This window comes from Vicia villosa, linkage group LG3 (genome assembly GCF_029867415.1).
Source record: "Vicia villosa cultivar HV-30 ecotype Madison, WI linkage group LG3, Vvil1.0, whole genome shotgun sequence".
NCBI classification, from domain to species: Eukaryota; Viridiplantae; Streptophyta; class Magnoliopsida; order Fabales; family Fabaceae; genus Vicia; species Vicia villosa.
This window is the reverse complement of record NC_081182.1, coordinates 188,952,609-188,965,808: the sequence shown is the minus strand read 5'-3', so window position 1 is coordinate 188,965,808 and position 13,200 is coordinate 188,952,609.

The window sequence follows — 13,200 nt, the reverse complement described above, 5'->3', positions numbered from 1 at the left end:
TTTCAGTGTGTTACACTAACCTGATAACCAACTAAGCCACCAAACCAATTTAAAATCGATTTATTCAGAATATTTGTAATTGTGATTTTACAATTAGTTTTTACTACATTCGGTCATAAATATAAAAGATTATATTTTGATTTAGAAAGTTGATTATTATAGCAAATTTGATGATAATTAGTTTGGTGTTAAAAAATTTCTCTATCGTGAGATAACATTAATTAATCATTCTTACTCATAATAAGTGCTACTATCATGAGATAACATTAATTAATCATTCTTACTCATAATAAGTGTCACTTTTGCACACACAAAAATCAATCTCAAACTATTTGTGTAATATTCATCGACTCTAAAATATCATAATTGTAGGGGTGTTTGCGGTGCGCTTTAGGCGGTTTTGATGAAAAAATCATCTGAATCGCAAGAATTTGTGCGGTCTAGTTTGGTTCGGTTGGCATTTAGAAAAAAACCGAACCAAATCAAACAAATGCGGTTTGGTTCGGTTCGGTTGGTTCGCGTTTTTACAAATATTTTATTGAGTTATACATACACATATAGATGACAACATAACTTTGTATTTAGGCATTTATACACTACCAAATAACAACAAAACTCATCATATTTTATAAACAACTTTCCATTTAATATGTAAAAAATAAATTAGACAAAAGTGGAATAATAAACATAAAATAATAAATTGAAATAGGGAACATTTGCTTAAAAATGAGAAGGTGAAAAAGAAATAATATAAGAGAGTAGAGATTAGAGAAGAAGAGGGAAGATGTATATGGCAAAGAAGACGCGATAATGCTATTAGAGATTTGAGAAGATTGAGATTGAAATCATATGTGTAAGGATGAGAAAATTGTTCGTAATCATCAGGCTAAGATATAATAGGTTTAAGTTTGGGTTGGATGTGAGTTAAGTAAAAGTTTAGTTATAACATAATGCGGTTTGATTCGGTTTTTAAAATACAAACCGAAAACCAAACCAAACCGTGCGGTTTTGTTAAAAGATGACCCAAATAAATCAGAACCAAATGTGGTTTTTTTGCGGTTTTAGTTTGATTTTGTTTGATATGCAGTTTTCTATTGGGTTTGTTTGGTTTTGAACACCCCTACACTGTTGGATATTAAAACAGTGGTACTAATACATTATACATAAGAGTAACATAAAACTAACATAAGTACATGTATTCATATAAGATACATAAAAAGTGAAGTTAGAATACAATAATTTATCAAGATACAAATACTATATTAAGCAATGGAAATCAATATAAGAAAGGAAATTGTCTCGTATTCATTAATGATATATTACCTTTTATTTTTTTGGAAACCTAGTCTTTTAGAAAATATAAAAAACACCAAGAGCAAAGATAAAAACATCTTAGTAGAGTTCTACTAAAACCACGAGTCCTCTCAATGGTCAAGGTATTCTAAAACTAGGATAGATTCTACAAGGATCTAACACTGACGTGCTTGTCATACCCCAATTTTTACCATCTTCATTTAACTTCAGCATATTATTTCTTGACTTTTCTCAAAGGCTCAATGATTTGAAATCAAGAGCATTTTGATGTCATATGCATCTTCTAGATAATGTTTCTCTATATTGTAATTTTTACCATATAATTGTTCCATGACCATCGCATTTGGTCATTGATTTGTTTAATTTTATCCCCTTCAAGTAAGCAGGAAATGGATTGCATGGTTAATATCCCACATGCATTTGCATTAAGATCTAACATGTTTATCATATTATATACTTGACTAGATGTCTCATATGCTCTAAGTGCAACAAGTAGGTAATAGTACGATCCCGATGATGCCCAATGGATTATACTCAAGAATATCCTTAAGGACTTGAGAAGGACTAAAAGACACATTATTGATATATGGAGGTCAGAAAGTGCTTGCTAAAATTGGATACACGGATGCTTGCTTCCAAATAGATAAAGAGGGTTTTAGATCATAATCTGGTTGTGTGTTTTTCTTATGTTAATTGTTCTACTAATATTAATTAACTGGATATGGAAGTGTACTGTTGAAATGTTTATTGCTCATTATTTTGTGATATAATGTTCCCAAAAAGCATCCCTATATCTTACAGAAAGAGTAAATATGTTTGGAAATTTTTCTGTGATTCAATATATGTTCAGTTGAATGAATAAAGCTTGAATGGATAATTTTCAGTTGCTGCATTTACAATTGTTACCAACGTATGTTCATTTGAATGAGCTATATAAAGGCTAAAGTTAGTCATTAACAAAATGATGTAGAACAAATAAAACTTACTTCTTGTGTATTTAACTAAAGCTTATTTTCTATAGATTCTTAAGTCTTAGAATGCCTTCTGCCTCATTATATGATAACTAGGATAGAAAAACTATTTTGGCAGTGATGTTTTTATTTATGTGGACATTGTAGACATTCCTCAATTATGTTATGTATGATAAAGATGGAGAGCTTCAGTTTATTTATTTGTCGTGGAACATTGCTTCCACTGTTTTGGCGCATCCGAAATCAGTTTCAACGCTTTGTGGCTTAAGGTAAGAAGAATCTCACTGAAGGAGTTTGAGCTTTGAATTGAAGTGTGTGATGAAGATATTGTTCTGTGTTTTGATTCTCGTTATGTTAAATGCAATGCTATGGTTTTTGTTGATAATTTTTCATCTGTTTATTATCATTTTTTAATATGGTTTAGATAATGGTTAATGTTAGTTAGTGTTGTCAAATGTCGGCCATGGCGGATTATGTTGGCGGATTTTTTTACAACAATATTGGCCAATTTGTGAAAGATGGCGGCACCATATGACGCATTTTTGGATTTATGCTATGGTCCGCCAAAAAGACACTACTTTTAGTAACATAATAGAGTTGAAAGGAGATACAAACAAACAAATTTTGTTACTCTGTTAGTATTGATGGATGAAAATGTGAATTTTTAAAAATCCTATTTCAAATAGTTAATTGACATATAGTTTTAATTCAAGCACTAAGAAAAACATAAGGAGAATTATATATCATCAGTTATTTTTATGCTTGTTTCTTAAGCAAATTTCAAGTTTTGAAGTAGTTAAGTATAAGAGAGAACCTATCATACCTCTGTATACCTTGTGGTATACCTTATTTTTTACCTCAACTTTTTCTAGAATACACGTACAATGCATTGGAGTCTTTGTTTTTTGCATTCTGACATATCAAACTTCTTCAGAAGTTCTTTGGTGTACTTGCTCTGATGGATAACTGTCCCTTATGGTCTTGTTTCTTACCACTTCTCCTTTCTCATTCAGTTTGTTTCTGAAAACTCATTTAGTTCCAATAACATGATTTTCTTTAGGTCTAGGTACAAGATCCAAAACATCATTTCTATAGAACTAATTTAGTTCTTCTTGCATTGTTAGAATCCACTCAGTGCCCAAAAGTGATTCATCAACATATGTAGGTTCTATAAGGGACACCAAACCCATAAGCGTGTCTTCAGAAGGTTTGAATGAGGATTTGGTTCTGACTGGTTCAGTTTTATCATCCAAAATCAATTCTTCAGAATATAAAGATCTTTGTCTGTGCTTTCTTAGAGGAGCCTGAGCTTCAAGAGCTTCTAGTTGAACAACTTAAGAGTCTTTAGTCTCAGATTCTCAACTAGCTTTTGGTTTAATCTCCATGTCTGCAAACTTCTCAAATAGCTTTGACTTTTTAGGGTCAAGCTTATCATCAAATCTAAAATGAATTGATTCCTCAACAATTCATGTTTCAATTCTATATCCTTTTGAGCGTTCAAAATATCCTAACATTAAACACTTTTGTGCTTTAGAATAAAACTTGTTAATATTTTCCTTAGTGATCAAAATAAACAAATCACATCCAAAAGGATGAAAATATAAAATGTTAGGTTTTTTGTTCTTCCATAATTCATAAGGAGTCTTACCTAGAATAAGTCAGATAGAAATCCTATTATGAATATAGCATGTTGTGTTTATCGCCTTAATCCATAAGTGCTTAGCCATGTTAGTCTCATTGATCATGGTTATGGCCATCACCTATAGAGTCCTATTCTTCCTATCTACAACTTTATTTTGCTGTGGAGTTCTAGGGCAAGAGAAATCCCGGGAAATACTATAACACTCCAAATCTACCCCGCATTTAAACAAGGAAAATCATAGCACAAAAATCTCAAATAAACATTATATTTGAGGCGTCACAATTATCAACTAAGAACACATCACAAATCATGCTCATAATCATATATACATAACACATATAACGGAGGAATCATACTTCATTAAACATTCAAACCAAATAGTTCATAATATTGCAGCGGAATTCAAAGAACAACAAAAATTTAAATCATAACATCCTTGCCAACATGGCAACAACTATCCAACATGTCTCAAAAGAGAACAATAACATAATCAAACAAAAGATGACAACATCTAATCAAAACAAAACGACATAAAGCAACAAGCATCGCAAACGTTCCCCCGAGTGTTACGTATCAGAGCATAGACACACCGACTCGAGCTATAAGGTAAACGGCTACTCCACGTCATTACCTGCACGTCACAAATAAAGGGTAACATTCAAACAGAATGGGTGAGATATCAAACAGTATAAAGGAAAGTATGATAATATTCATAGCAAGGAAAAAACCATACATAGTTCACCGCTTCTCATCACATAACATCTTACAACGACTTTCATCACAAACGACAATGTTATTATTCAATTGCAATAACATATTCAATAGCACAACTAAATCATCAACATATCACAACATTCATGTCATAATCACAATCATTCAAAATGAAACTCAATATGCAAATTGAATTAATGGACATGCATGTGGTAACATTGGAGTAAAACTCCCGTCTCAAACAATTGCCATTGGGTCGTCTCAAACATTTTCCATTAAGGTCGTCTCAAACATTTGCATTGGATGTGACTCACATGATGCACATCCATAAACACAACATAAACAACACGTCATACATCGTCTACAACAACACCAACTTAATGCCAAGGTTCTATGGCAATAACCGTATCATTAACATCATAGTAATTTACCACATCTCAATTACGTTGTTACGGAATACAAGCATACATCACATACTACTTCACAAAACATCATTAAATCGGTAACATACAATTCAAGGAAAGGTGTCAAAAAGATGTCTAAAGTTTTTCAAGTCATTTTCATTAGAAAGACATCAATTAGAGCTTCACGGAGGTTAAAACGACACTTAAAAAGGATACTTTAATTCAAAGTTACAAAAAGTTTTACCCAACAGGGTTCGCTTAGCGGACTCAAGCGCACTTCTCTCAACTAAATCCAGAAACTTTGAGTCTTCGCGTCTCCGTTTAGCGAACCAGCTTGGCTTAGCGGGCTCGCACATTTTCAAATTTTCTCCCAGCATCCGCTTAGCAAGCCAGGGGCCGCTTAGCGGACGCGCGATTATGCAGAAAAATCACAGACGTGACAGGCCTGCGTATCGACACTTCTATCACTCCAAACCATCATTAATCAGCAATTATAGACACATATCAACACCGGCTAACATCATTCATCAACACTCATCATTCAAAACATGATTTCAACCACAAATTCATGAAAATCCAACATAAACCCTAAGATTCTACAACACATATTCATGGATAGCAACATACAATCAAAACCTCACCCTAAACATCATCATACAACCCTTTATCATGAAATAATACCACCCTTACCTTGGGTTTCGATTGAAGCCAAATCTATCTTCAAACCTAGCTTTCTCCTATTCTCTTCACTCTTCTCTTATTTCTCTTCTTTCCCCAATTTCACCAAATGAGCTTCTAACTCTTCTCTAAAACCCTTGTTTTGTTAAACCCTTACTAATTCTCAAATTGCTAATGGGCTATAATTAGCACCTCTCAATTACTAATTCTATCATAGGCCAATAATCAATAACCTTACTAACTTATGTTATTTACTAATAATTCCCAATAAATAACACAAAATCAATTAAACACACAATTAACACATAATCAAATAAATAATTCACATAACACATAATAATATAAAATACGTAAATAAAACGGTCGTTACAAATACCATTCTCATCAAAGAGTTTTTCAAAATGCTTATTTTCAAACTCCTGACCATGATCACTTTTGACTTTAACAATCTTAACATCCTTCTCGTTTTTCATTTGTGAGTATAAGGTAGAGAATACAGAATTTGACTCATCCTTGTGTTTTAAGAACTCAACCCATGCCTATCTGCTATAGTCATAAAAAATGACTAAACCATACTTCTTGCCACTGACAGAAGCAGTTTGCACTGGTCCAAAGAGGTCAATGTGCAAGAGCTCTAAAGGTCTAGAGGTAGAAACAATATTCTTTACTTTGAATGAATTTTTTGAAAACTTTCCTTTCTGACATGCTTCACAAAGAGCATCTGAAGAGAACTTCAGATTTGGAAGGCCTCTGACTAAATCAAGCTTCTTAAGCTAAGAAATTATTCTCACGCTAACATGGCCCAATCATCTATATCAGATTCATTTCTCTTTACTAACAGACATAAGGCATTTAACATTTTGTTATTTCAAATCAAAAAGTCTGATTTTGTAAATATTGTTGTTCCTCTTTCCATTGAACAGACTAAACCACCGGGCTTAAGTTCCAGTCTTTGGAACATATGCCTTCTATTTGTCATGTGTCATGAGCATCCAGAGTCCAGGTACCTTGACGGGTGTTTTAATTGAGCTGTTAAGGACGTCTATAACATAGATTATCTTAAGCTACTAATGAAAAACAACTTACACAATTGTAAAATTAGGGGAAGTGTTAGGTCTTCAATTTTGAGAGTCTCTTATGTTTCAAGTCTTTCACGTATATTTTGATATTTTTAGGTAGAGTGTTTGTTGCTTGATTGTGAGGCAGAGTGTTTGTTGCTTGATTATTTGTCAAGTCTCTCATGTATCTTTTGATATTGTGAGGCAGAGTGTTTGTTGCTTGATTGTTTGTCAAGCTGTTTTGTTGTGATTGTAACAAGTTGTTTATGCAGTTGCTGGGTTGTAACTGTCTTTTATAACTGCGGTGACTGGAAGTGGGATGTCGACTTCCAAGGTCTAGATGTCGACTTCTAGGCAGAAGTAGCGCTGGGTAGTGATTAGGAGAGAAGTTGTAAACTGGGAGTGTTTAACTTTGAACTAATACTGCTGATAGTGGACTTCCTTTTTAACTTGGTATCCCCCAAATTAGGTGTTGTTCCACTGAACTGGGTTGTGTTATCTATCATTCTGCATTATTTTTCTACATACTCTTTAGTTTGGTAAATATGTGTTATGTCAGCAGAAGATGTTAAGAGATTTGTCCTGACATTGTTGTTTGAGTTGAGATATTATTCTCAATCTGTGATTTATGATGGTTGTCATTATGTGAAGTGTCTTGCAACTAAGGTTTGAAACCTTGATAACATGTTCTTTACTATTTCATTATCCTCCATTTTAAAGGCTTCATACTTCTATATTAAGGCAAAGCGCCTTGGTTTCTTTCAATGTAGGAAATAGCATTCAAAATAATAGTTCTAGCCTTACGATGATTCTTGTATTCTTTCTTTTGTAGATCAGTCATCACTCTTCTTTCTATCTTGTTACCACTAGCATCAACAAGATGAACATAGCCATTAACTACCATATCCCTCATATCTACATCAAGACCAAGAAGAAGCTTTATATTCTATCTTTCTAATAATCAAACTTTTCTCCATAAAAAAAGAGGTTTGGCACTATAGTGATCTCTTTCACTAACAACAAGTGCAATTGATGGATGGACATTTTCTGCCATTGTGTTTCAAATGATTTCTGGATCTTTATTTGACATGGTGAAGTGTTTGATAATAATAAATAATAGAACCGGAGCTCTAATGTCAATTGAAGGTAGAAAAAACGCAAGAAAGGGGGGGGGGGGGTTGGATTGGATTTCAAGAATGAAATTTTTTGGTTACCCAATAGAAAGAACAAAGGACTTAGAATAAAAATAATGAACACAATATTTTTACCCTAGTTCGCTGTTAACGAAGCTACCTTCAATCTACCCGCCAAGGTGATTTTTCCTTCTCACACAGACTTTAACCACTATAAACAAACTTATTACAACCACAAAGACATACTTTCAATGCCTTCTTGAGAATTATGAATATATCCTAGTCTCTCAAAGAATAACAACTCAAAAGTTGAGATACAAAAGGCGTGTTTACAAATTTGCTTCTATGAAAGCAGATTACACCAATGAAATACAATGGTTAACAAAAAAGTGATTGAGATCAAGTATATGAATAAAAGTTCCTTGATTTACATATTTTCTCACAAAGATGAAATATTTAAGTTCAAGATTATTGTACAAACGTTCGCGTGAGAGTTGTATCAAAAACGTTCTTCTTTCCATTCTTACAAGTCTTCTTTATATAGGCATAGAAACATTCGTTGGAGGATAGAATAGGAATTCCATAATTCAAGATGTATTCTTGCATAATGGTCAGTGAGAGTGGTAGAAAAAATGGTATCATAGTACTGTCCTTGCGCCATAAAATTTGTTTAGTGGAAGGAATATTTGATCTTGTACCATGTAATATTCACTCATGTAAAATCGTTTTGATCTTGTCTTCTAATATTTAGAGACTTCATAGTGCATGTTGATGAAGCATGTTTAGAAGGATCAAAAGCTGAAAGAAAGTCTTTAGAACCTTGTCTTCAGAGTCTTCACAACTTATTCTCCAAAACCTTGTCTTCAGATTCCTCAGAACTTGGAAGCGCATAATTTTCAGAGCTTAAAATCTCCAGAAGCTCTTTTATCAGAGTCATAGTCAAAAGCTTTTAGACAAATATTCTTTGAAACTGTTGTTTAGGAGCATTCCAGAATTTGACTAATACTTTATAAAGCGCACTTGTATATCTCAAGAGTCAGAGTGTGTTGATTCCAGAAACTGATGATGTCACACGTCATTCTATAAGAGCTATAACTTGTTATAGAAAGCTACACACTAGACAAAAACCATTAGGGTAAAAAAATTCTCTAATAAACAATGTATTGTTATCATCAAAACTAAAGGCCATATGCAAAACCAAATATTGTTCTTACTATCTCCCCCTTTTTGATGATGACAAAATCGTGTATTTTGATGAACAGTTTTTACTTGGTTTAATCACATAAAACATATTAGAGTGAATTAGAAAGCTCCCCCTGAATTTTATACTATAAAAAATTAACTCGGTTTGACACGCGTCTCCTGGAATTTCAAATTTTGCCATCAGCCAGGTGAATTTTGACATGTGTCTGCTCCACTACTGTTGTTAAGATTATATAAAAGAAATCAGTGAATTGGGAATGTGTTGATGATCATGATTTGTATCTCATGTGGCTACTAACTGGTAACCATGGTATGAGCTGAGATAAGTATATAGTTGGACGGATGGTTTACTGCAGGGACACCAAGAAGGCAAGCTTGTTTAATTCTTCATTTGTTCAGTTGATTCTAGAAGTTAATGGGATTATGCCCAAGGAAAATGAGGAGTTCTTGACACCTAAGTATATTGACTATGGCGATGTGTCTAAGATTAGGTACTATAGGGAACCTGAGGATGGTTCTTATTTCTATATTGAGGAATATGGTAGAAAGGTCAACGATTATAAGATTGTTAATTCATCTTCCGATTCTATTGCTGCTCCTGCATCTACTAATGCTTCTGGTTCTCTGCCTGCTGAGTTGAAGAGTTATCTAAATAAACTATTTGGTAGGTTCATCACTGATAACCAGATAAGAAAGGATTAGATTATGGCAAGGATTGAGTCCATTGATAGAGAGAGTGAGGCTAGTCGGGTACAACTAAAGAAGGATCTGAGAGCTGAGATGAAGGATGAGATTCTTGTTCTATTTCCAGATTATCTTGTTACACCTCATTCTACTTATGACCCATACTTGCCATAATGTTGCATTTCATGCATTGCATTACATCTAGCAAATTTTAGTTTATTGTTTATTTATGTTATTTTGGATTGACTCTATATTTTGGTCATCTAATTTATCTATACTCTGGTTATGTATCATTTGGATTTCGTGATTTTTGATTCAAGTATATATGATATCACTATTATTCACTTTATTGCTATCTTTGTCTTAATAATGTCTTCAAATTGCATATTTTATGATTAAAGTTTCATATTTCAATTTGTGTGGTGTGCTTGTGATTCACTAAGTATGACTTTCTTGTTGGCTTTTATATTATATAGGATTCTAATATGTGTTTGTTTCTCTCCTTTTATATATTTAACAAAGGTCGAGAAGTAGCGATATATTATTGATATTTATGCGCATTAAGTGCTTAATGCAGGGCGAGTTTGCAAGATTTACCAAATCAAAGAAGGTAGTGTGTGCAATTCACCTGACTCAATATGTCCCATTCAAATTCCAAATATCACACTGGTTATTTCATCAACAATAATCTCGCATGTTTACCAAACATCAAAAAGGGGGAGACTGAAATCACTAAGTATCATGTGGTATATACCTTTTACGTGCGCCTTTTTAAAAATCTGTGATTTCGTACATGGGGCCTAAAATGCTTTTGAAATTGTCTAAAAGAGAATCGGTATGTTCAGCCCCTCCCTTCTAGACCTTTGGATGTGCATATTCTCACCCAACAAAATTAACATAACCCACATGGTCGAACAAATTTTAGCTCAGAATGGTCTCAATGTCGGTCTGCATATACCAAATTTTTTCTTTGCATTGTCTGAATTACTGTATTTCTGACTAAACTATCAAGGGGTTAGAAAATCTCCAAGTTCACTAAATTTGCAGGGGATACTAACGAGTCCATTGTCGAATGTGGCAAGGTATCAGTCAGACATAGCCAATAAAGAGAATTTGAAGATGAAATTTTTCCAAATTCCCTGACTAAAAATACTCTCACATGGTTTATCACCTTACCCCCACGTTCTATATGTAAATGGAACCAACTAAATAGGATATTCTATGAACAATTCTACATTGGTCAGTCCAAAATTAGTCTCAAAGAGTTATTAGTGTGGGGCGAAAGGTGGTCGAATCAATTACATTATTAAGTGCCTGAACATGAATTAGTCGCATTGGCGGACAGAGTTCGACAAGTCGAACGCTTGAAATTCGAAAAGGCTTGGACAAATAAATACCATAAAAAGGAAAAAAGTATCCTACATCGAAGTAGACAAAATAGAACAAATAACTTATGCTGATTGTGTCAAAGAAACTGGGGTCAATCAGGAAGAGTTAAGCCAGCGCCACCTTATTTGTGTAAGTTATTAAAAGCTTCGAACGAAGAATAAAGACATACACATTCGACATAATGAAATGTTTTTGTAGTGGCAACAGGACTAAAAACTCTAGAATAAAGGAAAAAGAGATGTTTTATAAGTATCATAATTTTTTGGATCATAAAACGTATAAAACGTCTCAATGTGTGTTTTCAGGAATTTGGTGCATAATGCACTCAAAGAAGACAAGTTACAATTTGGGGATAAATCCAAACCTCCAATGCAAGTTGATTTAAATCCCCTTCAAGTCAAAGAAGGGCACGATGCTAAAAAGGAAAACTTCTAGAGATTTGCATTTTCTTGCAATTCAAGATGAGTTAGATTCTGAAAACTGTCTTGGCTTCTGATTTTTGCTAGACTTGCCTCCTCCACCTGTATACTATGACCCAATATTCACATAACAAAAAAAATATAAGAATGATCTTTCAATATTTTCATAAGAATATATAAGACTTGATTTCTGGTTGAGTAATAATAAACACAAATTCTTTAAACATCCCAAGAAAATCACTTATTATTCATTTGAGCTACTAGTAGGTATCTGAAATCTACATAAAGGGCAAGAGTTGCCTACATTTAACCAATCTTGAATACAATTCATATGAAACATATGTGAACATGGCATACAGACACCAACATTAAAAACCTCAAGACAAATAGTACATGTTTCCGCTTCTTCAACTTTTACCATCTTCAATCTTTCAATACATGACGGAGCCGCAGGAACAAACCTAATATTTTCTTCAATCTCTATTCCCTCTTCCCACCCATAGTTCCATTCATCTTCAATTTCATCACTATCAATTTGAATAATAAATCTATTATCTTCATCACCAATAAATCTATTATCTTCATCACTATTAGGGCCCGTTTGTTTTGGCTTTTTTTAAAAATGATTTTTATAGTGTTAACAAATTTTGCGAAAATTTTTTTTATAAAGAAATTTTTTATAAAAGCTTCAAATGAAAATTTTGTTTGAATAGTTATTCTTAAAATGTGATTTTAGGTACTTCATCTATTTATTGAAAAAAATTTGGATATCAAAATTTCAAAAAATCACTTAATTTTGAAGCTATTTCAAATAGATTTTCATAAAAATCATTTTTGAAATACGACTTTTTGAAAAAATTATGATTTTGGCAAAGTTTTGCTCTTCAATTATGTATGTTTATGTTATAAGATGTCAAAATTAGTGTTTCGTTTTAGAAAAAACGAATATAAAAAAACTTGTAATATTTTGAAAAACAGTTTTAGAAAATCTATTTTCAAAAATACAAAGAAAAAAATCCATTTTTTTAAAGCTGAAACAAACTGGCCCTTAATCTCAATAACCAAGTTATCAAATTCCTCGATTTCCATATCCATATACCATTCATCTCTATAATGATATCCACCGTGATTACCTTCAACAGTTCTTGTAACAGATGGAATCATCTCATTATCCATGGACTAACGGTAAAGAAACGTAATATACTAAAAGTATTGAACAAAACACCTTGTGAAACTTTGTGTACTATTGTGTGTATATATGGTTCTAGGGTTTGAGATATATATATATATATATATATATAGCTCTAGGGTTTGAGATAAAATAACAAGCTCCTTAGACGGATGAAACTTTCCAAAATAGCTCATTAATTGTTGCTAAGATTGAGAATAATTAAATAAATCAATTTTTATTTTTAATTTGTGAATAAACTCAACGATATTACTATTTCCATGCCTAAATATATGATCTTTTGAATTTTTTTCATTAATATTTCTTCTTTACGATTTATAATAAATATTCAGATAAAAATATGAATGATTAATGATTGGAATACATTATTAGAGATTCGAATAGTATCTTTTTATATTGGTATTA